Source organism: Pseudorca crassidens, chromosome X, assembly GCF_039906515.1.
Source record: "Pseudorca crassidens isolate mPseCra1 chromosome X, mPseCra1.hap1, whole genome shotgun sequence".
Taxonomy (NCBI): domain Eukaryota; kingdom Metazoa; phylum Chordata; class Mammalia; order Artiodactyla; family Delphinidae; genus Pseudorca; species Pseudorca crassidens.
Window position 1 is genome coordinate 33,394,351 of NC_090317.1, and position 27,395 is coordinate 33,421,745.

At 37.6% G+C, this 27,395-nt stretch overlaps 1 protein-coding gene across 2 annotated transcripts in view; it reads left to right on the top strand.

The window, feature by feature from the left end:
* The first annotated feature begins 818 nt into the window (after nt 1-818).
* IL13RA2 (interleukin 13 receptor subunit alpha 2) overlaps nt 819-27,395 on the top strand; it is a 46,202-nt gene continuing 19,625 nt past the window's right edge. For both annotated transcript variants that reach the window (XM_067722368.1, XM_067722367.1), the window contains exons 1-2: nt 819-901; nt 1,340-1,391. The gene's annotated coding sequence lies outside the window, so the exon portion shown is untranslated. The remainder of the gene's footprint in view (nt 902-1,339; nt 1,392-27,395) is intronic.

Below are 27,395 nucleotides of genomic sequence, written 5' to 3' on the forward strand. Positions count from 1 at the left end.
TGGCCTGCACTATGTAGTTCTCCAGAGAATCTAACTTCACAAAATGAAGTGGTCTGGAAATGAGGACAAGTATCGAGTGCTCAGCCAAAATATTTCTCTGGTGACATAAGAATTAGGGAGCCAAGAACTGCATCACCCACTCCAGATTTCTGGCTTTCTCCCAAGAGTTTAAACATTTGTTTCCTGAGAAATACCACAAATAATTTCTTGGCTTCTGGACAGGATACCACAAAGCTAAAACCGCACTGCTCTTATTTTGTGAGCTTGAATTAGGACTTTTACATTTTTTTAATTTATATTTTTTTGCACTGTGGTTATACAGCTATATTTTGGATAATCTGGGTGATTGCTTAATATTATTCTGGCAGATAAAATCTTAGGTAATGAGCAGATACTATAGACCCCATGTAAATTCTAAATACATTCTAAAGGGTTTTAGAGTGTAAAACATAAAATGAGAAGCTCAAATCTAGGCAGGCCTTACCAGAATTCTGAAGCAAAGCATTTACCTAGAAAAACAGAAAATAGGTCACGGGACGTAAGAGATGTGTGCTCTCAGGGGAATGTTGAAAGAACAGTATTCATCAACCCAAAGAAGAAAAGCCTGAGGGATAATTTAATAATTGTCTTAAAATATCAATGACTCAGATGCAGAGGGTAATCAATAGTCTCTTTATTCTTAGATGATTAAATAAACTTAAGAAAGGGCAAGGGAGATTTTTGTTAGACCCTTAAGGAGGAATCTTGATTGTGAAACACTGGAAATGGATTCTGAGGAAAGTAGTGGAATCTTCTCTCTAAAGAGGTTTATAAATAGGAGAAAGTCTCACTTGTCTATGATGGTTTGAATGTAGCAGCAAGACCTAGCGACCCTAAGGATTCTTCTGTAGTACTACATTTGGTACACTAGCTCTTTTGGAATCATGTTGTCTTTATATAATGTTGGAGTGTGCTGGCATGATTTGCATTTAAAGTATTGGTTAAGTGATATTTATAAAAAAAATCTTCTGTAAACAAGTTATAATCTTTAGTAGTTTCCTCTCATTTCAAAACATAATGATAGTGTGAGTAATATCTCAGTATGTTTCTTTACGGTATCAGTAATAATTATTTCACTGGTGATGATTAGTATAAATATTACCCATTCTTCTTGGAAGGAGGGAAAATAATGTGAACTGTGCCAGTCCACACAAGTTCTGTTACCTTAAACATTTTGTAAAAGCAAACAGTATTTATTTGAATAATTTCCTTTCCACAGATATCATCGAGGTTACCACATTTAATATGTTTTTTCATATAAGTTCATTTGCTTTTAACCCATATTACTCTTCTTACACAGGCCTTGTAGAGACAGTTCACAAGAAGTGGCTGGGTCTCACACATTTGGAAAGGTAAGTCTTAATTTTCTTAAAATTTATAATAAACTTGTGTAAAATAAATGTATTTTTAATAAAGCAAATTTTATTTTAAAGTATTTTTGGAGACTAATTAGAGCTGGATATGACTTTGTAGGTCATCAAGCTTATTTTACTGTTGAAGAAATTGAGGTCCTGAGAAAATGAAATTTGCATCCAATGTAGCAGTGGTAGAATTATGGCCAAAACTCAGGTCCCCTAATTCACAGTCTAGTGCTCTTAATACACATCACTAAATCTGTCTCTATTTTGATGGTTATTTGTCTGGTGAGGTGCCATGGGTATGTGTATGTCTGTGAGGGATAAGAATCTGTTGGTCCATAGAAGTGTGACAGGCATATGAGAGAGAGATGACTCAGAAGAGCATGTTCTTTAAGATCGAGGGACACAGGTAGGGTACCATGGCAGAGGGAGATTCATACAGAAGATATTTCTTATGACTTTAGAGATGACCTTTTTCTTTTGGGACTCTTCTAGAATAAGGGGTGAGGAGGAGAAGGGAGAGATACTAATTTACCATGCTTGGAAATTTTAAAAAAAGGTTGATATCAGTTGATATCATGGGAATTTGACTCATATTAAATATCATAGATGATAGTTAAGAAATTAAATGTGGCATATATTGGCCACAACAAATCCTACCAAACCTTATGAAAAAGAATGTTCACAGCTGTTTAATTTTTTTCTAAGGAATCCATAGTAAGTAGCATCTATGTAGCTTGGAATTAGAGTCTGTCTGTGTCATTAAGTATTTGGATGACATAGCAAATGACAATTGTCAAACAGTGTGGCATTCTAAAAGACTCATGGTAATGTGGAAGGCTAATGTCACTGATACATTAAATGAAGGAAAAAGAAGATAGTCCAAATTTACACACAGTCAGGCTACCTTGTCCTAAATAAAAACTATGTTTGCTGGACCCATCTCAAATTCTCCCTCCCTGGACAACTCAAGTCCTCCTTCATATTTTTCTTGTGTGGCCAGAGAGGGTGGGCCAGAGGGAAGATAGGAAATACTTTCAATACTCCAAAGAGAAGATAGTGAGACCTGTTTATCATTTAAAACTCCACTTAGACATCATCCCCTCGCTGAAACCCATAGTCTGGATTTCCATAGACCCACATGGAAAAAATGCTTCTCTCTATCATAGTGTTTAGTAGACTGCATCATATTTGTCTTTGCACCTGTCTACCTGCCTAGACTAGACTGTGAGCTTCTTGAGGGAAGAAAATATATTTTTATGCCTTTCCCCTAATTTAGGTTTTCCAAGCTTTAGGAAGAAGTGGAAGTGATAACTGCTTTTCTACACTGGCTTCCTTACAATCCTTTATTCTATCTTCTGGGTCTCTGAGATTCTGCAGCCCACTCTGGCATATGGAACTGATAAACTAGGGAAGGAATCTGGTCATTGCTATTTAATGTTTGAGAACTTATAATTATCTGTGGATATTATATCCTGAGACACTCTGCAGCATTTTCTCCAAAGGAGGGTCCTCTTTTGTACCAATAATGGAACTTTAAGGATTTCTGTTAAGCATTTACAGAAAATTGTTCCTCTTACTTGAAAAAAAATGCAGGAGGCTTAGGCATAGTTGCCAAGTATGGGAATGAGGTCTTTGATGGCTTAGCAATTCTTGCTTTCCCATCTCCTTCCCTTTTGATATTTTCTCATTATGTTTATCCTCCCTCTTCTAGGATTTTTTGTTTCGTTCATACATGCATCCATGTATTCATACCTTCATTCCTTACAGATCACTAAAATGTAGCAGTCCTAGTCTTTGTACTTTGCAAAATACTCAAGATAAGAATCAGTCATACTGTGCAAATGTGAAAGATTAACACTTACCTGCTTCTTTCCCATACAGACCTCTTGAGTACTTTATGTGAATATCAATGCGTGCTTTAGAGGAAATAATTCCTGCTTTGAGAGTTTATCACAGAGGCGTTATGCCAAATTGGGACTTGTAACCCCAGTAGGTGGCAAGGGGGTAAATCTTGACAAGTAAATGGACAGATGGTGCTCTATTTTATTCAACCCCTGCCCAATCTTCTGATTAAAATCTTCTATCACCTAATTCACACATAGGCTTACTGTGCACCAGGCACATAGTAGATGCTTTACACATATTCATTTAATTCTCACTGCAATCCTGTGAAGTAAGCCCTTTTAAAGATGAGGAAAGTGAGGCATGAAGATGTTTAGTACATTCTCTAGGGTCACACAACTAGTAAATAATGGTGCTGAGATTCAAACCCAGGCAATATGACTCCAGATTTAATGTTCTTAGACACTATACTAAGATCTGAAACTTTAATGATTAATTTAGTATGTATATCTGCATTTCTCTTAGCTATTCTGTGTCTTCTTCTAAATGTGTGTCACATATATATGCTAGAGAGCAGCTCAGAACCAAGGAAAATGGTATGTAACTTTGCTCTCAACATTTAAACACAGCACACAAGGATTAATGGGGAATCTACCAGAAAGATCAATTGAAACTAGTAGTAACAGAAAATCAGTGCAACAATTTGGTGACACAGAATGAAGGAAGATTTTTTTTAAAATTATTTTTAACAGCTTAGTGAGGTATAATTGATATGCAAAGAACTGTACATATTTAATGTGTACAATTTGATGAGTTTGGAGGATTTTTTTTAAAGGTGTCTTTTGGGTCCTGAAATTATGAGTCTTTGAACAACTTTCTCTTCAGGGAAATTTTCATTTATTGTCCCTTAGTTGTCACATGAGCACAAAAATTTTTAATTGGTCTTCAAACTTGAATAGAAAAGAAAGGAAATGAGGGGTTTAAAAGTAAAGAAGTTTCATATTTTAATGCAGTAATGCCACCAGCCAGGCAAGGAAAAGTTCTAGAAAAGAGCTTTGTAAGAACGAGTCTTATAAAGTGAATAAAAGACTGTGTGGCTTTTAGAAACTTAGTGATTAGCACTGTAGAGTTAATATTGCTGAAACTTTGACTATTTAAAATAGAAGTTAAAAGAAAGATGACTGAATTAGTTCTGACATGTTACCATGTGAGATAATATACTTTTGTAGTTGAGAATAAAGGACAGAAAGATTAAAACCAATGAACACCATTTAGTTTATCTAGTGATGTTTGATAATTGTTCCAATCAGCAAATGTTCATCTTTTTTTTAACGGTGTGGTAATTCTCTAGAGTTCCTAATTTTCTAGTTTTAGAATGACCCATGCCTCAACCTGCTACACAATCCAAATGGTCACCGGACAATCTCATTCTCAGTCTCAGAGCTTTAAGGACCATGTATATATCATGAACTCTCAAATTTTATCTCTAGTACTGAGCTCTCTGCTACGCTCCAGATTTGTGTATCCAACTGTCTACTCTGTATCTTCACTTGTAAGTTTAATGAGCATCTCACACTTATCATGTCCAAAATTGAATTCTTTATTCCCACACCAAGCCTGCTCCTCCCCCACTGTGCCTCCTTTCAATAAACGGCATCACCATTTACCTAGTTGCTTAGATTAGAATCCTTGTTGTCATTTTAGATTACCCTCTCTCTCACATACCCTACGTCTAATCCTTTAGAAAATCACATCAGCCCTACCTTCAAAATATATTCAGAATACGGCACTCCCCACCATCATAATGCAGGCTGCCATCATCTCTTGGCTAGAAAATTACAAAACTTTCTTGGATAGAAAACTGTTTCCTTTTCCAGTTTATTGTCTACTCAGCAGCTGGAGTTATCTCTAAGCTATAACTAATTTCATATACTCCCCAATCAAAACCTTCCAATGGCTCCCCATCTCACTCAGAACAAAAGCCAAAGTCTAAAATGGCCTGGAAGGCACCACACAAACTGCCCCCTCTGTCTACCTCTCTGACCTTTCCTCTTCTTACTTTCTTCCTTGCTTACTTTGCTCCGGCAACACAGCCTTCCTTGTCACAACCTACACAGTCCCTCATCAGGGCCATTGCACTTGCTATTCCATTTGCCTGAAACACTCTCTACTCAGTAATCTTCATGACTCCCTCCATCCTTTTATTCAGATCCTTCCTCAGAGAGGCCTTCCTGATCATCCTTTCTAAAATAGCCTTGTTTCCTCACTCCACCCATTACTATTTAGCCTCTTACCCTGCCTCTTTTTTTTATGGCATTTATCATTACCTAACATATTTTTTTGTTTGCTTGTTCGTTTATGATCTATCTCCACCACTGGAATGTAAGTTCAGTGAGGGCAGGAATTTGTTCATTCATTGCTGTATCCCGCTTACCTAGCACAGAACTCAATGTTTGTCAAATAAATGACTGACTGAATGACTGAATGAATGACGGTAACCTAGGGAGAAAGTAGGTCATAGTCTTAGGAAAAAAATAAAACATTTCTTTAAAGATATGCTGCCAATCTAAAATATAGTTCACAAATATTAGTGTAAAGTATCCAGCTGTTCTCTTTTCAGGTGATACAGCCACTTTGAAGTCAAATGTTAATATGCAATAAATATGATCCATAAAATCTGTGGTTTTCTTCTAAATTAAATGCAAAGATTAATAGATGAGATGGTTTTGAAACCCAGTTTAGGAACTGTTTAAGCATTTTAAAACCCGTATGCCACTATTAGAATGACAACTTGAGAAAATTAATGTGTATTGTTGATCTTTATTTTTCCTAAAATTATGCTGGGCCCTGGCTGTTAGGAATTTTCTGCTGGCTGTCTGGCCTCCAGCTGGGACTTAACTTCCTAATTTTATTAAGGCTCAATACAAGGACACACATGTGTATACTCTGGTTTCCTGTTAGTTAATTAACAAGTTCATTATATGTTTGTTCCTGTCTCAGCATTATCAAGACAAATAGGGAAAGATCATGATGTTATGGTAAAATTCTATATGATTGTTTCTCTGAACTCTTTTGATTGAAAACTTTATTTTATAATACATTTAGATGTTAAAGGGGATAAGTGGGAGAGTTGTAACTTGTATTCTCAGAAAAATTCGGCAGAACAGACTCATCTGGAGAATAGCCTAGTCTGTTTTAATGAATTTATGGAAAAAAAGGCTTTTACCACGTTTCATCAATTATTTTCAAAGGATTCAAATAAACTAAGGAGTATTTAATACTAAATAGCAGTGTGATATAGTGGAAACTGATTCTTACATAGGCTGTTACTAACTAAATGGCCTTGATTAGGTCATCGCTGCATTCAGGGCTTTGGTTTACTTGGCTGTAAAAAGAGGGTGTTAGACTAGGATTTTTAGATTTGTTTCAGCATTTAAGCAGTATCTGTGAACATGATGCTTTCTTACCTTTGAAAGTAGGAATATCAGTTTTCATGATATGATTAATAAAAATTTTGTTGAATCTAGATAATGGGTACATGCAGTTTCATTATACTATTTCTACTTTTATATATCTTTGAATATTCTTAAACAATAGCAAACTTAGAAATATAATTGATGAATAAAATGCTTGATAGCAGATAATATGTTCAAACTGATCTTGTGAAGTCTATTTCATGTCTATGCTGTTTTCTTCCAGTGTCGTCTGAAACATTTATATAAAATAGCAGTTCCTCTTATGATCATTCCAGGGCAATTTTCTTCAGTTTTTAGGGAACTGTGCCAAGGTTCACGACCAGATTAAAAATATCCCCATGTACAGATTTTCAAGGTGAAAGTATTCCTTGATCAGAAAACTAACAAAAGTTTCTTACAAGCATCATATAATTTATACTGATTTGGCAACTCACAACATGAACTTTAGATTAGCTTAATTATCTGTACCTCATTCTTAAACCCAGGCTAATTTTTCCCCTCACCACCCTACACATTGCCAGGTCATTTCTGGAAGATAATATGGCAGACTACATTGCAGCTGAGCAATCCTGGGTTTAAATCCCTATTTCAACCATTTCCTTAATGTGAGACCTTGGGAAAGCTTTTAAACTTCTCTGAGCCTTAGTTATCTTTTCTATAGAATGGGAATGTCAATAGTAGTATCTACATAATGGAGTTATTGTGAGGACTAAAGAACATGGGTAATCATTAAACACACTGCCTGACAAGCAGTTTAAACCAACATCATCAGCCTATTCTGTCATTATTATTTTTGTCACTTAGTTGTTTGCATTATTAGAATAAAGCTATGTGTGGAGAAATTTTTTTCAAAAGGGAGAAAATATGGCTGTTTTGGTTACCTTCACTAGAAGCATTCAATCCATATTTATTGAACATCTGCTATACTCTAGGAACTGGATTTATAGAGGCAAGTAAGGCACACTTCCTGCTCTTAAGGAAATCACATACTAAGGGGAAAAACTGACATGTGAAAGCTTAGAGTCAGGGCTGAACTTAAAAGAGTGACAGAGTAGGCAATTGTTGGCATGCTGAGATTTAAAGGGAGCTAAAAACAAAATATAACCAAAGCCAGAAACCTCTGGCCTATCACTACATCTGAATTACCATTAGCATATTTTTCTTTGGAGTTTATACATTCTTTGATTTTTGGATTCCGTGTGCAAATGCCTTTGGGAAGAGTAACACGTTAAGTAATATCAATTGCATCTTTAAAAATATTGAAGTATAGTTGATTTACAGTATTGTGTTAGTTTCAGGTGTACCACATAGTGATTCTTTTTTAATTTTTTTTTTGCAAATTATATCTCATTATAGGTTATTACAAGATAATGGCTATAATTCCCTGTGCTATACAGTAAATCCTTGTTGCTTATCTATTTTATGTATAGTAGTTTGTATCTGTTAATCCCATACCCCGAATTTGTCCCTCCCTCCCTCCCTCTCCCCTTTGGTAACCATAAATTTATTTTCTACGTCTGTGAGCCTGTTTCTGTTTTGTACACGGATTCATTTGTATTATTTTCTAGATTCCACGTATAGTGATTTCATATAATATTTGTCTTTTCTCTGTCTGACTTATTTCACTAAGCATAATATTCTCTAGGTCCATCCATGTTTCTGCAAATGGCAATATTTCATTCTTTTTTATGGCTGAGTAATATTCTATATATACCACACCTTCTTAAGCTAAGCATTTGTTGATGGGCACTTGGCTTGCTTCCATGTCTTGGCTATTGTAAATAGTGCTGCTATGAGCTCAATTGCACTTTTTTTTTTTTTTTTTTTTTTTTTTTGCGGTACGCGGGCCTCTCACTGCTGTGGCCTTTCCCATCGCGGAGCACAGGCTCCGGATGCGCAGGCTCAGCGGCCACGGCTCACGGGCCCAGCCGCTCCGCAGCATGTGGGATCTTCCCGGACCGGGGCACGAACCTGCGTCCCCTGTATCGGCAGGCGGACTCTCAACCACTGCACCACCAGGGAAGCCCTCAATTGCACTTTTATGAGGATTTATTTCTATGTTATTTAGAGTGCAGAGAAAATTGCTGTAATCAAGACACCTCAAAATATTATGGGGCTTCCCTGGTGGCGCAGTGGTTGAGAGTCCACCTGCTGAGGCAGGGGACACGGGTTCGTGCCCCGGTCCGGGAGGATCCCACATGCCGCGGAGCGGCTGGGCCCGTGGGCCATGGCCGCTGAGCCTGCGCGTCCGGAGCCTGTGCTCCGCAACGGGAGAGGCCACAGCAGTGAGAGGCCCGCGTACCAAAAAAATATATATATATATTATGGCTCAAGCAACAGACCAAAGGTGGGCAGGCAGCACTGCTGCAGGAGGTCATCCAAGGCCCAGGGTCCTTCTGCCTGTTGCTTTGCTATCTCCTAGTATGGTGACTTTGTCTATGTGGTCAAAGTTTGGCTCCCATTATCATGTCTGTGCTATAGCCTACTGGTTGAGTGAGGAGAGAGACAGAAGAGGACAAGAGTTTTTTTTTTTGTCAAAACATGATCCAAAGGTTGCACACATTGCTGCTGCTTGCATATCATTGTCTAAATTTCTATCATATCTTCATACCTAACTGCAAAGGAGTCTGGAAAATATAGTCTCTGGCTGGGAGGCCATGTACACAGCTAAAGGTTCTGTTACTAACAGGAAGAATAGGAGAATGGATACTGGGAAGCAATTAGGGTCTCTGCCACAGTTTATCAGACAACTTTATCTTGATAAGCTTCCTGAAAGACCTAGGCCTTTCCTAATAGGGGGGTTGTATGAGTCATAAAGAAATGGTTAAAAAGACGGTTGACTCGTCTGTGGTGTCTTCTGTCATCAACCAATTATTCAGTCTCAGATTTTCTAATACCAACTGGGTATCCTACCATTCAATTCAATTCTGACACTATCTGTAGTTAGCAAAGACCCCACAGGTTAAGAGGTCAGTCCATCAAGTCTGTCCCCACTTCAGATGCCAGTCGAAAGTCCCAGCACTTCTGACCAACTAGCTATAAATTTAGGAAGTCCTAACGACTCATTTCAGGTTTGATAGTTCACTAGAATGACTCAAGGAACTTGGGGAAACACTTTACTTGCTATTAATGGTTTATTATAAGAGCAGCCAAATGGGAGAAATGTATAGGGCAAGGTATTGGTGGGGATGAGGGTACCACAGCTCATGGAGTTTTTATTCTCTCTCCAGGCATGTCAACTTCCTAATGCCTTAATGTGCTCACCAACCTGGAAGCTCTCCACACCCAGTTGTTTAGGGGTTTTTATGGAAGTCTCATTAGTAAGGCATAATTGATTAAATCTTTAGTGATTGAAACTCAACTTTCAGCCCCTCTCACCTTCCAGGAGCTCAGGGGGTGGGGATGATAGTTCCAACCTCTAATCTCAAGGTTGGTTTCTCTGGCAACCAGCCCTCATCCTGAGCTAAGTGGAGGCTCACCAATCATCACCTCATTAGCATAAACTCAAGTTTGCTGAAAGGAGCCCATTACGAATAACAAAAGACACTCCATTAACTCAGGAAATTCCAAGGGTTTTAGGAGCTTTGTGCCAGGAACTGGGGACAAAGGACCAAATATATCAGGAGCAGCAGTTCCCCGCACCCAAGCCATCTCTTCCTAAAGATGCTCACCTTTTTTACCACAATGCAGATAGAATGAGTTGTTCTTTCCTCTGAGCTCCCTTAGCTGCCAATGATTCTATCATAGTATACTGTTCTTATCACACAGTACTATAATTATCAATAGTTTCTAGTTTCTATCCCTCTAACTAGAATGTGAGCTACATGAGATACTATCTAGCTCACATTTGTACCCCCAGCATCTAGCAAGGTGCTTGACACATCATTGCTCTGTGAACCGTTAAATGAATGTGAGAGGATAGAAAGCAGAGACTGGCACTGCTGACTTTTGGCAGTCTGTGTGTCTGTGTTTAAATGTGTTTGGTGTTAATCTGGGGACTAGGTCATGATGTTGCTGACTGTGTTTCCCAGCTCATTTGGATTTCCTGAGAATCTCAGCTCTGGTATCCTGCTGTTGAATCTGTGGTAGTCTGTAGGGGAACTCAGAGTTCATAAATAAGCTGGTTTCAGAGTATTAAAAACTAGATTTGGGGGAACACAGGCAGTCTAGATGCCCTTTGTCTTACAGACCATGTTCTTTATAGGACACTGCTTTTCTGTATACATGTCAACTATACCAAATAACTTTTCAAGTCAGTTTTCCGGGGTGTTATTATTTTAAAAAAATCCCCACAGAACCTAAGAAGTTTAACATTTGCCTGAAAGTTTAAAAACTGTTCTCAGATTCAGAGAATTTTTTTTAAGAATGGGGTGTCTGTGTGTGTGTGTGTGTGTGTGCGCATATATAAACTAGAATGGTTATTTTATTTACTTTTTAAATCTTTATTTTTCAAATCTTTAATTTTCTTGTTCATGCTAATTTGATGTCTTTTTAGCATTACAAAGGAAATAACACTTTGGGGCATTAAATAATGCCTTTGTTGATTGCCTCACTTGAACAGCAATTCAGGAATACCCATTTCTTGTTTTGATGGTCCACAGAGTGGGAGTTACTGAGCTTTACACAATGAAAGAGATATCGTGATCCCTGCCAGTAAGCTATTTTAGCGGCTGAGGTATCAGGAAGAATCCCAGCAGTAGCTCTGTAGGAAGAGCACTGGACTATGTGTCAGGTCTACCTAGGTTTTATTTCTCTTGAATTTTTGACTTCTGGAAGTTATTTAACCTACTGAAACTTATATATGTTCCTGCTAAAGAGCTCAGAGATAGTACTTGTCTACCCTAGGCCCATCTAGCTTCACTTCATGGTGTCAGCCTAAGAAATCTCAGTTCTGATATACCCCTGGCCCAATGAGAACCATTTTCTTTTAGCAGGTAGAAGTCTGGAAATAACCTAGTGTATGCTATGCCTCTGGAATTGATTTGGGCCCCTGGGAAACTTTGTAAGCATCAGGCTTTAGCATTTATCTCTTACCCCACCATCTGCTACTGGCTGTTTAATTGGACTTTGGTTCCAATCTGGAAGCTCAATTCTTTTTCCGTGTCTCTGTTGAAATTGGGATCCAGACCTAAATCTTTTGCCTAATTTCTGCTGGCCCCTTTCCAGGGACTGACAGTTGACTGCTTACAGAATCATTTGTATCATCTTGCCTTATTCTCTCAGAAGAATGACTTGACCCCAATTGTCCTTAGGAACTTCCCCACTCTGAGGCTTTGATGTACCTCTTCATTTCATGTCCCTTGGGTGAAATGAAGGGACATGACCCTGGCCTGCATCAAACGTGGGTTTATACACTTTTTTTGGTGTAGACCAGCTTCCAGCTATGGGGGCACCATTCCAACTAGTCTTATCCCACCTCCTTTCTCTACACCAATCAGGCTTACTCCCAAATTCTCTCTTAGGAGTTGCAACATGCCTTGTATCTGTGTCAGAGTAATGAGTGCTAAGGTATAAGCATACAGGTTTCACTGGCAACTTCTAATGATGTCACTAGAAAGCCATCAAATAGGACTTTTAGTATATTAAAATGAGTTGTCTTTTTAGTTTCTTTCTCTTCACACCAGGGAGCAAAGCTAAGCCTATGCTTTCACTGATTAAGCTATCAAATCAATGTAGAAGTTCAAATCTAATCAACTTTAACATCTGAGGCATGGTGCATTATTGTTTCCAACAGCATTTTATTAACTTTACAGTCAGCCCCCCATATCTGTGTGTTCTGCATCCACAGATAAGGAGGACCAACTATACTACACCATTTTATATAAGGGACTTGAGCATCCATGGATTTTGGTATCCGTGTGGGGATCCTGGAACTAATCTCCTGTGGGTACCGCGGGATGACTGTATTTAATTTATGGTTCACATGTCTACAAATAAATGTGCTGTATTATTCCAAGGTATTATTATACTTTTATTTCTTTGAATTGTACCTCTCCATTATACTACTATAAAGTATAGTATAATAAAATATTTGCAAGGGCCAGAAAATTTGGGGGAAATAGGAAACTTGAAGAAAACTTCCTGGAGAGTTGTTTTTTGTTTTTTCTTTTTTTAAATAGAAGAAAGTAAATGAGTTAATTGGAATTGTAGTCACAGGGAAAGGAGAGAAGATTTTGAATCTAGGTCTCCTTTTTCTTACCATCATGTCAGCAAATTCTGATTATAAAATTCTTCACGTAGGCCTGATAAGTAATTTCTGACAAAAATGACTGTGAAAGAGGCAAACTAGCTGACATCTGAAAAGCAGATACCAAACTCCCTAAACAATTCTCAGTTTCTTTCCACTTTCCAACTTCAATTTAGGGGGAAGCATTAACTATGCGAAAGAACACAGAAAGAAAAAAATATCTTAGGTAAAACATAAAGTTAGTAATGGAGTGAAGACTGTAATCCATGATCCCCTCTTCATTCAGACTCTTTGCTTTTTCTTTGTTTATTCATATATTTAGTGTAAAATATATCTTTGGTATTTGAGAGAAGCTATCAACTCTGAACCTGTGTTCCAAAGCAAGGACGATACTTTTTATCCATTGGAATATTAGATGGTATATAGACTGAGATCCAGTCTCAATTCATCCCTCTTTCAGAATAAATCAATGATGTCACTTCATCTACTTTAGAAAAGCATCAGAAGTATCCTGCCTTCTTATAGTTTTGCACTGTTCCTGGTCATGGAGATAAAATCAAGGGTGGATTAAAAACTCTGTGGAGACTTGAAAGATGAGGGATGATTTGGTGTTGATCTGAGTTTCTTAATTTAATTTTATCTGGGCTGAAATAAAATCTTGTTTGGTTATGTAAAGAACTATTTGATAAACTTTCAATGGGAGAAAATATACATGACACTTAATGAATTTTAATTATAACACTGAGGATTTTAGAAATCAGGGAAACCTTAGCCATCATCTAGTTCTAATGCTAATTTTACATATGAGAAACTGACCATTTCTTAGGGAAAATACAGAGGCAATTTTTGCTTGGAATTCAAAGTTAGACTAGATGACTTCTGAGGTTACATTCAATAAATTTTTTGAAACTGAGGCCCAAAGAAGTTGAGGAAATCGCCCAAGGTCACCTAGTTGATTGTGGGAAGGAGAGCCTAGAGTTGAACCCAGGTTTCTGGATTCCTTGTCCATTTATGACTCTCTTCCTATTTAAAGATATTTGAAACTCAACACAGTGAGTTTATAGTCCTGGCATAGTCCTAGCATACACATACTTACCTTTGGATTATCTTTTAATTCCCAATGTGGTGAGTCACATAGTAAAATAACATTAGCATACTGAAATGCTGTATCAGGAAGTAATTAAAAGGGAAAGAAAATCACTCAGATGAACTTCATGATTTCCTCTGAGTCTTTTGACAAACGTAACCTTGAATGCTGAACTGCTTTGAATGCACATTTTCTCATGACAGTACATTTGGTGGATAAAGCAGAGCTCCTCCTACATAAAGACTTCAGTTCTAAGGTCATATAAAATCCACTAAGTTAAGAAGCTGTTCAATGAGCAGATTTCAGTGATATTGCAGAAGAATTTGATTATAACTGGACACATTATTTACTTATAGTAAGTCTGGAACTTAAATTTGGGGGAGGGAGAGAGGGGATTAGAGGTAAATTGTTTTGAATAATTATTTGTTTCACTTTTTTCACCTCTTTTAAAATGGGTTCATAAATCTCTTTTGTGGCAAAAATTGTTTGACTTGACATAATATTAATTTGGGGAAATAATGTAATTTTTTGCATGAAGCTAATTAATAGGTGCTGGTTAATCAGTATAAATAACACTAGTGATTTTAATTTTTATTGTTGTTTTCTTATTAGCCTTTATTTTCTATACAAATCATACCTCTTATAAGCAAACCTGGTCCTTTAGAAATGGTAAGAATAGTTGCATTTTAGAGTTAAGAGGTTTTCTGAGATTGTTTTCTATGTGATTTTTTTTCTATAAGTGAGAATCTTACACTTTGCCATAACTTTTCTCTCTTAAGCTCAGAAATAACCATAGAGCTCCTCTAAAATGAATGATTTAATTTACCTTTATATGATATTTTGATTTAATTTATGGAACATACATACCTGTATATATGGTGATTTCATTTACTTGAATATTATGGTTACATATATAGTAGATTATTAAAATAAAAATGACAATTTTCACTGCTTTTGCTCTGAAATGAACTAACATTTTATACATTTGATGCTTGTTTTCCTTTGAAAGAATCCATAGTTAAGATTTAAATCTGACCATCACTTTTATACATTGCACTCATTTTGGATGCTTCCAGGTTACCTTTCTTTCTTCAATATGTAAAAAGATATATTATACCAGAACATGAATATAGGGCATTTATCAGCTGTTTTTGGTTAAAATTTTATTAATGTATAGAATTTTTAGAGCGTTCAAGACTTAACTGCATAGATTTATTATTATTAAGTAATAAACTAAGGACTAAGAGATCTGGGTTTTAGTTCTAGATCTTTTCCATATGGTCCTGTGACCTTAGGATGGACATCCTACCCCCTCTCCATCTTTATTTCTTCATCTGTAAAGTAAGCCAGATGTCCTGACTCTGCCTAATGTTGTGAAAGGCAGTAGAAATGTTAAAAATGATTATTTAAACAATAGGATTAAACAAAGGAGAGACAGAACAACTATTGGATTCTTCTTATTTTTTTTTAATGCTAAGATATTACCTGTAAGTAAAAAGCTGCTTTCAGGATATTTTTTTGAAAATCGGAGAAATATCACCTGTATTTTTCTGCAACTTGGAGGAGTGGGGGTGGGGTAGGTTGCTGGTTCCTTTTGATGTATTTTTCAGAGTGTCTTCAAAGAATTAATAGGAGGTGACTCCTGGATATGGGAGAAGCTGAAGGCAGCTAATAACAATTGGGTTATTATGGCCACTATGCTGCAGACATTTTATGTGAACTATCGCAGGGCTCCCCAACCTCTGGGCCATGGACCAGTACCGGTCTGCGGCCTGTTAGGAACCGGGCCGCACAGCAGGAGGTGAGCAGTGGGTGAGTGAGCAAAGCTTCATCTGTATTTACAGCTGCTCCCCATAGCTTGCGTTACGGCCTGAGCTCCGCCTCCTATCAGCATTATGGTGAGTTGTATAATTTTTTCATTATATATTACAATGTAATAATAATAGAAATAAAGTGCACAATAAATGTAATGCCCTTGAATCATCCCCAAACCATCCCCCACTCCCGCCACCCCCCCACCCAGTCCATGGAAAAATTGTCTTCCAGGAAACCGGTCCCTGGTGCCAAAAAGGTTAGGGACCACTGCACTATCCCATTTAATTATTTCCTAAGCCCCAAGTATTACTGCCTTCATTTTATAGATAAGAAAATTTAAGTGCAGAGAGCTGAAGTGTCTTCTTTAGATCTGTGTGGCTGCAGTGTCTGGGCTCTTTCCATTATTCCATGCTGCTCCAAGAGTCTCATGGGGCAATACTAAGAAGATTTGGAATTATGTCTTCCATTCTCTCTATGGGATCAAGACTTATACTGGGGAGATGGATAACGTGGAGTCACAGAGTAGGTAGGCAGGTGCCTACATGATATGATTTGGGAAGCAGTTGACAGGCCTGCCCACAAGTATCATCTTCATTGGCTTGTCACATTCACTTTTCCTGAGATTTTACCACTAAAATGATTACTTTGCTTGTTTTGTTTTTCTTTGCCAGTGGGGAGGTTGCGAGGATTTTCAAATGCACATACTCCTAGGAGAGTTCATGTATTTAGCAGACAGTGTGAAATTGGAGAAAGAGCTCAGATTTAGGAGCCAGGAAGACCTGGAACTGAATTCTGATGCCACCAAGTCCTAGCTTTTTAACTTGCATGTGATAACTAATCTCTCAGAGCTTCACTTTCTTCTTGAATAAAACAGAGATAATAATGTATATGCATAGGCCCTTATTATAATAATTATAATATATTAAATATCTGGTATGGGTAGTTGTGGTAGAGTGGGAAGAGCACTGGAATGGAAGTCAGGAGACTTGATGTCCTGCCATATGCTTTCATTCATTTGTACAACATCAGTCACTAATACTATTTTTAAGCTGTGTAAATAACAAACCTGTACTTATCAAAGAAAGGCATGGAGAAGAAAGTATATCTTCCCTAGAACAGTGATAAATTCCATTTATGTAGATTTTCTTAAAATAGCCAGATGATCCTTCAATACATGATTTCAAAACACAGATGGATGTTGTAATTCAGTTTTCTCTGTTTCAAAGAACATGAATACACAGGGATTATAAATATTCAAAACATTAATGTAATTTATCATCATTTTCCTTTCCTCTATTTCCAGTACCAAATGGTAGCATAAATTCCCAAGCAGTGTCCTAAACCAGAAACATAGGAATCATCCTAGATTCCTTTCTCTCATTTATCTTCAACCATCATTTCATACCCACACACATCACAGATCTCCTTCTCTAAATACCCATTTTCAGATGGAAGATCATGATTTTGGTGTTTGATATTTTGCATTTGAGGTGTGTTTGAGACTTCTAAGTGAAAAATTTGAGAGAACAATTAGATATACAGGTCTGGAGCTCAGAACAGTAGCTTGAGTGAGAGATATATGTTTGAAAGTCATTGGCATATAGATAGTAATGGAAGCTGTGGGAGTGGATAAAATTACGTAGGGAGAACATAGAGTCAAAAGAGATGAGGGCTTCAAAGAACTTCATTTAATATTAGGATAAGTAAAGGGTGAACCTAAAAATGAAATGAAAAGTGTGGCCAGAGCGGTAGAAGGAAAACTGGGAAGCTGGTGTGAGAAAAACCAAGGGAACAGTGTTTTAAGAAGGATGGTGGTAAACAGGTGAATGCCACTTTAAGATTGGGATAAAAAATATTGATTGAATTCAGTAACATGGAGGCCATTAGTTATTTTAGTGGGACATGTTTCAGGAGAGTCATGGATTGGTGGTGGGATGAAAGAAGAAGCTAGAAGGGAATGGAGTGGTGAAGAGTGAGTGGGAGGTGTGAAAATAGCAAGTATAGACAACTCTTCCTAGAAATTTGGCTGTGAAGAAGATGGGAGTATTGGGGCAGTAGCTGGAGACAAATATATGGACAAGATAGTTTTTTTTTAAGTTTGGGGAGAAATGAGCATATTTAAATGCTAATGGATATATCCACCTGATATTTACGTATGTATGTATACATACATCTCATGTATGTTGAAAATATATGAGAAGAAAAAATTAAATGGTAGGATTCCTGATAATGTGATCAGGGTTGGAATCCAAAACACACATGAGGAGTTTTACCTTAATAGGAAATATACTCCTTTATTATAACAGTAAGGAAGGAAGAGAGGGTGTGGGGAAAATGTGGAATCAAGAAGATGAGGGAATTTCCATCTGATAGCTTCAATTTTGTTTTTATTTATTTTTTAATTTTTAGTATAGTTGATTTACAATGTTGTGTTAGTTTCTGCTGTACAGTAAAGTGAATAAGTTATACATATATCCACTCTTTTTTAGATTCTTTTCCCATATAGGTCATTACAGAGTATTGAGAAGAGTTCCCTGTGCTATACAGTAGGTCCTTATTCAATTTTGTTTTTAAAGAGACAAAGTAATGTGCTGAGATTGAGGAGAGGAGATGAGAAGATTGGAGATACTGGAAGAAGTTTGTAATTATTGTCAAGAATGGAATAAAGCTGAACAGAGACATGTAATGTTTCTGAGTAGTACTGTGGGTTCATGTGAAATTGAATATTATAACTTTATCATGGAACTAATCTATTGTGGGACTTATTCCTTCAGCACCCACCTTCTCCGGTATAGGCACAGAGAAAACCTGAAAGTTGGATTCATTCAAGCTTGGGATTTTGTTAGGAAGTTATGATAAACAGGCAGAGGGACAGCTTTAGTTTGGGGGTATGGAAACTAATCTAGATTGAATAAAAAAGGGAAGAAAGCAAAGTCTGCCAGATGGATTTGGAAAAAACAGTCAAGTCTTTGCAAAGCTGAAAAATGATCACAGTGGCAGTACTTAAAACGTAAGCTAGAATGAAAGGAGATTATGGGAAAATCATTTAACTTCTCTGGCTTGTTTTCTCATCTGTATATAAGCCATGGTGATAGACAGTGGAAGCCAAGTATGTTTTGTGTCTGTATAAATTTATGCATGTATCTCATTGTCTTTTGATAGTAAGTATCAAGAGAATCAGGAGGACCTAGGAATTTCTGAAGAGCATCCTGCCCACTTCTAAGGAATGAAGTAGGGTTGGAGGATAGGAAGTGGAATGAAACAGGGTTAGAGGGTAGGAGGTATGAGTCATTCTAACTCTCCCACTGATGCTCAGTCAAAGGAAGACAAAGCCATGCTTCTATAGGTGTGATTCTACTACAAGTAGTTCTCTTTTCTCTAGGTATGTTTGACTTTGCTCATCCAGCAGTGATTACTCTCTAACTATGGAATCAGCCATCTCCTTTATCTAGCACTTTTGCAGGAAGAACAGTATACATTATTGGTGGAATTAGTACTGATTCATTGAGAGGAAACTTGAACTCCAGGGCATTTTGATAATAACCAAAGCATGTGGATGAACTGTTAACATCTGGTGAAGGTGAAGCAGCATAGGATTAAAATTATGTGAGTGCACCATCAGAACATCATTCAGAAAACTGTGGCAGCAGCTCATGGTGGTGGGAAAAGTGCTGTGGTACCTGAGAGCAACTCATATTAGCAGAATCTCCAGATGTCCAGAGAGAGTTCTCTAGCACTTATTTAGCACAGTAAGGACTTTGAAGGCCTCAAAGGGGATGTTGGAGTTTTATCACATTGTGTTTTGTCACTGTGAAAAGTTTCTACTTCAGCATTTGTGGTTATAATATTTGCAAGTGGGGTGGTTCAGTATGATTTTTTTCCCCCCAGGTATCTGGTTGGAGATTTTAGCCAAGGAAGTGCTACACAGCTTAAATGTAGCTGACTCAAAGCCTATGTAGAAAATGAGGGTTTGGACTGTATAAGCGCATACTTTGATTACCTGGAAATTTGGGCTTAAAAGATTATGAACTTTTAAAGGATTTTTAGGGAATTCCCTGGGGGTCCAGTGGTTAGGACGCAGCACTTCCATTGCCGTGGGCCTGGGTTAATCCCTGGTCGGGGAACTAAGATCCTGCAAGCCACGTGGCGCAGCCAAAGAAAAGGACTTTTATACACAGTGCTAAATATGCCTCTAATTAGGTTGCAGGCTCTTCTTAAATAAGAAAGTGGTTTATTTTGCTCTCACATAACTATCTGGAGGTAGCTAATCCAGGGCTGCATGAAGCTTTACTTCATGAGGTCAAAGGCCCTGGGCTATTCCAAACTTGTTCTGCCATGCGTAGGGTGTTTTCCTCATCTGCTTAATCAAAGATGGCTCACTACCAGGACCACATTCTAAGAAGCAGAGTGGAGAAAGGGGGAAAGGGAAAGGGGAGAAATGGTCTATTCTCTTTAAAGGCATGACAGAGATTGGAGATAACACTTCTGTTTATACCTCTTAGGCAAGAACTTAATGTTGTCATGGTAGCCTTCATTTTGTATGCCCGTGTGCCCAGCTAAAACATGGGGGTTTCATTACACTGAAGGAGAGGAGAATGAATATTAGGGGACAAGTAGTAATCTCAGCCACACTGCCTCCAAAAAAGATTCTATCAATTCACATTTCTGCCAGTAGCCCAAGGAAAGCTCACACACTATAGTAACCATTTTGTTTATTAATTTTGCTTATAGTATAAATTATTTAACTGTAAGTTTATATAATTTGATTTTTAAAGACTTTATTTTTTTAGAGCATTTTTAGGTTCACAGCAAAACTAAGAGGAAAGTACAGAGATTTTCCATATACCTCCTGCCCCCACACATGTATAGCCTCTCCCATTATCAGCATCCCGCACCAGAGTGGTACGTTTGTTACAAGTGATGAGCCTACACTGACACATCATAATCACCCAAAGTCCATAGTTTACATTAGGGTTCATTCTTAGTGTTGTATAGTCTATGGGTTTGGGCAAATGTATAATGACATGTATCCATGATTATAATATCATACAGAGTATTTTCACTGCCCTAAAAATCCTCTGGGTTCTGCCTAGTCATCCCTCCTCCTCACTTCAACCCCTGGAAACCACTGATCTTTTTGCTGTCTCCATAGTTTTGCCTTTTCCAGAATGTCATGTAGTTGGAATCATCACTTATATTGCCTTTTCAAATTGGCTTCTTTTACTTAGTAATAAGAACTTAAGGTTCCTCCAAGCCTTTTCATGGCTTGATTTCTTTTTAGTAGAGTAATATACCATTGTCTGGATGTACCACAGTTTATTTGTCCATTCACCTACTGAGGGACATCTTGGTTGCTTCCAAGTTTTTGCAATTATGAATAAAGCTGCGATAAATATTTGTGTGCAGGTTTTTGTGTGCACATAAATTTTAAACTCCTTTGGGTAAATAACCAAGGAGCATGATTGCTGGATCATATGGTAAGAGTATGTTTAGTTTTGTAAGAAATCACCAAACTATCTTCCAAAGTGGCTGTACCATTTTGCATTCCTACCAGCAAAGAATGAGAGTGCCTGTTGCTCAGCATCCTTGCCATCATTTGTTGTTGTTGTCAGTGTCCTGGATTTTGGCCATTCTGACAAGTGTGTAGTGAGTTACTGTGAGGTTTTGTTGTTGTTTTTTGGTTTCTGGTTTCTTTGGCTCTCCTTCCATAAACTTGATGGCAGGGAACTCTGTGTCTTGCTTGCTTTCATATCTGCAGCCTTGAGTGCGAAATGGATGCTCAGGAAATGTCTGTGAAATGAAGATCTGGATAGATGCCTATGATCGTATCAGCACCAATACAGCAATCAAAGGCACAGGCCATAAAAATAGAAAATAGGGGCTTGATGAGAAGCCCCTAAAGTCATTTAAGAAACATTGTCTAACCCAACCTGAAAAGCAGCTATCAAAAAAAGTGAGAAAGTAGGTGAGTAGGCAGAACTACCACTTAAAATTATTAGTGGATTCAGAGCTTTTAAGCAGATGATTATAAAGAACCAGTTCTCTTAAAGCAGGAAATTCATTTTTATGAAGGGCAATCAGTCCAGTGAAAAACAATAAAGCTCTGCTGACATACAAGTAAAAAATAACCTTTTTATCGTAAGTACTTTAAAAAAGTAAACTCACAAAGTTACAAAACTGGTCTAATCTTCAAGTAATGCATGGAAAATATTCTGAAGTCAAACAACTAATGAAAATGTATTGAGGGACTTCCACTGGTGGTACAGTGGTTAAGAATCCCCCTGCCAATGCAAGGGACATGGGTTCAAGCCCTGTCCGGGAAAATCCCACATGCTGCGGAGCAACTAAGCCCATGCGCCACAACTACTGAGGCTGCGCTGTAGAGCCCGCGAGCCACAACTACTGAAGCCCACGCACCTAGAGCCTGTGCTCCGCAACAAGAGAAGCCACCATAATGAGAAGCCCGCGCACTGCAACAAAGAGTAGCCCCCGCTTGCCGCAACTAGAGAAAGCCTGCGTGCAACAACGAAGGCCCAACGCAGGCAAAAATAAATAAAATAAATAAATAAATAAATAGATTTATTAAAAAAAAAAAGAAGAAAAGAAAATGTATTGAGAAGAGAGAATGCTTCAGTATATTTAAAATAAGGACAGCCAGGAATCCAAAAATATATTTATTTCCACTTAATGGAAAAGAGAAAACATCAGTAAGAAAGAGGAAAAGAGGGAGAAAATGGAAAAAGAAAAATATAAGGAAAGAAGATGAGGGGCGTGTGGGAGAAGAAGCAAACAGCAAGAGCCTGAATGATGAAATAGGATCATCCATGCTCTGAATCTCAAATAGGCTGCCAATCTAAGCCAGAATACAAATCCTTTTGCCTAGAGATATGCACTTATTGGAGCCCTTTGGGAGTATGGACAGTTATATTATTTGATCCCTCAGTTTCAGAGTTTTCAAAATACAATAAAGGCTTTATGTTCCCTAGAACAAGAATCTCTGATATATCTTGATTCTGATTTTCAATCATGTTTCTAGACCAATAGCCAAGTTTTTAAAGTGCCCTATAAAAATATAGTTAAAGTTGTTTCTGATTACTTTTGTTGCAGGAGACAAATTTAGAAGAAAAACAGTGAAATCTCAGATTGCACATAGATGGAAAGTAAAGATGTTCTACAGTCTGGAGAAATTGCAGGCTTTTAAAAATAATATTTCATTGGAAATGTGACAAGATGGAGATACCTTTGTAAAACAATTTGAGCAGATGGAAAGTATTTGTTAAAGTAATCACTGGTGAAACTAAACTTTGATAGTTTCTAATTGTCTCAGAAAAATGTTCTACCTTGGTATGGTACCCTTTGATAAGTACAATCCTAAAATACTCTGGCCTGCATCCCTCAAATAAGAACACTCACTGTTACTAAACAGGTACGACAAAAATCTAAGTAACAACAGGATCAAACCTTTATGTGAGATGTTCTCCATTCCTGTTTTCAAGAGGGAAGAAATGAGTGACTTCCTCCTAGCAAGAGAACCTTATGTCCCTTCATTGCAAACTACTCAAGAGAGTTATCCATACTCATTGTCTCCCTCCCATTCTTTCCTGAACCCACTTTAATCTGAGTTTTGCTCCAGACATTCCACTTATTTCCTTATCAATGTCACCAACTATCTTCAGTTTGCCAAATTTGTTAGACCATTCTCAGGCCTTATCTTACTTGGCCTATTGGTAGCTTTTGACATAGTCTATCACTTTATCCTTGAAACATTTTCCATACTTGGTTTCTGGGACACCACAAACTCTGGGTTTTCTTCTCACCTCCTTGGCCTCTCCTTAGTGTCCTTTGTTGATACCTCCTCATTTCTTTGGCCTCTATATATTGGAGGGTCCCAGATCTCAGTCCTTGGTCCTCTTTTCTTTATCTTATCTACACTATACCCTAGGTGACTTTAATTAATCCTATGGCTTTAAATACTACCTATATACTGATGACTCTCAAAAATATATCCATAGCTCTGGTCTTTCCCCTAATCTCCAGAGTCAACTATCCAACTGCCTACTCATCTTCTCCTCTTGGATGTTAGTTAGGCAGCTCAAACTGAAACATATAAAACTGAACTCTTGTCCATCATCCCCAAGCCCCATAAACAATTATTCAGTTGCCCATGACAAAAATACAGGCATCATCCTCTGGTACTCCACACTCAATCCATCAGTAAAATCCTATCAGCATCTCCACTGCTGTCAAGTTGGTCCAACTTACCATCAACTCTAGCCTGGATTATTGCTTCTATCCTTCCCTTCCATACAGAGTAGCCTTTTCAAATGTAAGTTACATCATGTTATTCTACTCACAACTATCCAATTGCTTCTCATTTTACTAAAAATAAATAGGAAATCCAGTACCATTGCCCACAGTCGGCCTATCTTTGTGAGATCATCTAACCTTTTCTGTTTCTTATCTTACCGTTGTTGCTATTCCTAGAACTATTAAGCTGATTCCCTCCCCAGGGCTTTTGAATGTGCTATTCCTTCTACCTGCAAGTTTCTTTCCCTGTATCTTCATCTGATTCATTCCCTCACTTCATTGAGGTCCTTAATGTTACTTTTTCAGAGAGGCATTCCCTGACCACCCTATCTAAAATGAACTCTCATTACTCTCTTTCATATTATCCTGCTTTATTTCTTTTTGTGAAACTTATAATTATCTGATATTGTCCGTCTGTCTGTCTGTCTGTTTATTGTCTGTCTCCCACTCCAGAAAGTTAGTTCCAAGAAAGCAGGTTCTTTGTTTTGTCCACTGCTGTACCTCCAGTGGCTGGAACAGTGCCTGGCATGTAGTAGGCTTCCAGAAATAATCGTTGAATAATGAATACATGATAGAAATATTTATGTGTTTTTGTTAACATTCTTTTCCATAACTGATGGCAGTATATGTTACACAATACCATATTTTCATGTATTTACAGTTTATATCTTATGTACATGCAAGAGCATACTGGTAGAATAACATTGAAACAATATAAAATCTGCTATTGTACATTTTCTATTCTGTTTTTACTTAGTATGGAGAGGGTGGGTCACACTCTATTACTGACTTCTAAAGCTGTTATTCTAAAGTCATTACTTGAAGTGAATGTTTTGGGTACACAGTGTTTGCTTGCTAATAATTATTTGGGAGCATCTGGGAGTGAGGAGAAGTGTGTTGAACAAACAAAAGAGATTGTTTTGCTAGTTCCAGAGCAGTGGTGCCTTTCAAGAAACTGCATTGCTCTTCAGCTGTGACTTCATTTGAATAGAACTTAAGGTGTATTTAATAAGAAGAATCTGACCTATTTTAAGAAAGCGATGACCTGGTAGATTTTTTTAAAACGGTTGTAAAAGCCTGTTGTTGGTTTATTTGGATGGAATTATAAGCTAAAAAGCTCTGATCTGCCCAGTTTAGGGACAGATTCTGAAATGTGTAAACTGCTTCATGAAGGAACACTATAAACCTGTCAGTTGCTGTGGTAGCTCAAAACGGAATTCTGTAGCTTTGACAGTGCTTCAGGAAACTTGTCAGCTGGATGAACTCAGGATGTCATACAGGAAACCATCTACAAAAAGGATTTGGGAATAAAATGACTACTTATGTTTTACAGGATTTATTGAACATATTTCATAAATATCAAGAAACAATATTAGTATGTAATGTTGGCAGGGACACAAATATAATCATGTTATATATAACTGGATGTTAAAGTGGTATTTGTTAAAAAGAGATCCTACCTGTACTTCATTCGTCTGCAGTGATTTTTATCATTCAGCATGTGCCTAACTTCTTTGTGTATTTTTGTGGGAAATGACAGTTGACTGGGGCAAGCATGATGAATCTGTCTGATTCAAAGTCCTTTTATGTTTGAAAGTACACAAAGTCATCTTCAGCATTCTTTATAAACTACTCCACTGCGTGAAATATTATGTGCTAGTTATTATCTAAATTAGATTTGACTCACCAACAGTTCATAGACTGATTGTACTATTATTGAGCTATGTATTGATCTTAAAATGTTGTCAGGCCTCAGGATCTGTCCCGTTCCAGAGGTGCTGATTTTGATGCTGAGTCATGGCTGTACTCCAGGAACTATGAATAGACATTTGTACATGTTGGATGGTCTCCTTGAAATGAGACAAGTTATTCAGGAAGCCAGTGCTTTTGAGTCACATCCTGAAACCATGGATGGATACACACCAGATTAACTGATAAAACAGAAAGATATCCCAGGGATAACTCATAGGAGAGGAAATTGAGTTTCACTAAAGTGAGATATGTTAATAGGAGCATAGTCTTTAGAATTAGATATACACATATTTTTTGCTTAAGTTGTATGACCTTGCGTAATTTACTTAACCTTTCTGAGCCTCAAACAACTCATTTATAATACAGTATTGCGATAATAATAATTGTAACTATCAACGACTTAAATGAGCTAATCCATATCAAACATCTGGCACAGAGCTTGACACCTGGTAAGATAAACTATAGTCCCTATTATTATCATTTTCTAAATCCCCTGCCAAAGTTGGTGCTAGAGCCCAGATCTCCTAGTCAATGCCTTCTCATTGTAAGATCATATAAATTTGTCATTTCACCCCCAGACAACATTTAAGCCTTGGCAATCACCCTAAGGCAGGGAAGACAGGGTGGGGCCCAAGGACATCCTCCTTATGTATATGCATTAGGCACAAGGCAAAGCCACCTCCTTGTTTTGCATTTAATGAGGCCATGACGCAGGTCAGAATGGCATCTAAAACAGAAACTTTGTAGCATCTGAGCAAGAAACTCTGAACATGAAAACAGTGGAGCATGCGCAAATAAAAATGCACAGGTTGCTGATGAGCCTGTACAACCTTCCAGGTGTGGTGCTCAACTAGTAAGGGAAAATATAAGGGCAAACAGCTCTTAGAACGCATGTACAGTGGCTTCAGGAGGCAAGTGTGCCGGAAGCTGATGCAACCTGGTGCAATCCAGGCCACACCTAAACCTTCCCCTCGAGTATTCTGCTCCTAATCAAAAAAACCCCCACCCATTCAAAGGACTAAAAATAAGATGAAAAGGGGGATCAACAAGCCTGTGGGCACTCTTCACTTGTGAGGACGCTGGCACTCTTAGCTTCTGCCCTAAATAAACTGCTTCTTTGTTCTCCTTGCTCCTCAGCCTCAGTGTGTGTGTGTGTGTGTGTGTGTTTATTTTTCCTTGGTGTCTTGTATTCCTTGCCCAAACTCTTTTGGACAAGTTGAACAAGAGCCTGGACTTTTGATAAAGCTTTTCCAGTATCAACCCTACTTTTCCATTTCTCTCTCCTCAAGCATTACTTCTCTTCTATTTTCCCATTTTCTTTTTCTCTTATCCCTATTCTAATTGCTTTGGATGATATTTTTAGATATTTTAAATAATACAGAAAGTATCAAATTTCATAACTTTTTTTTTTTCTAAACAACGGCAACAGAAATGACATGGCCATACTTCCTTTAGGAGGTTTTCTTAGAAGCCACTTTAGTGACATTGCAAAACCCCATTCATCATTTTATAATAGATAATTATTTGTC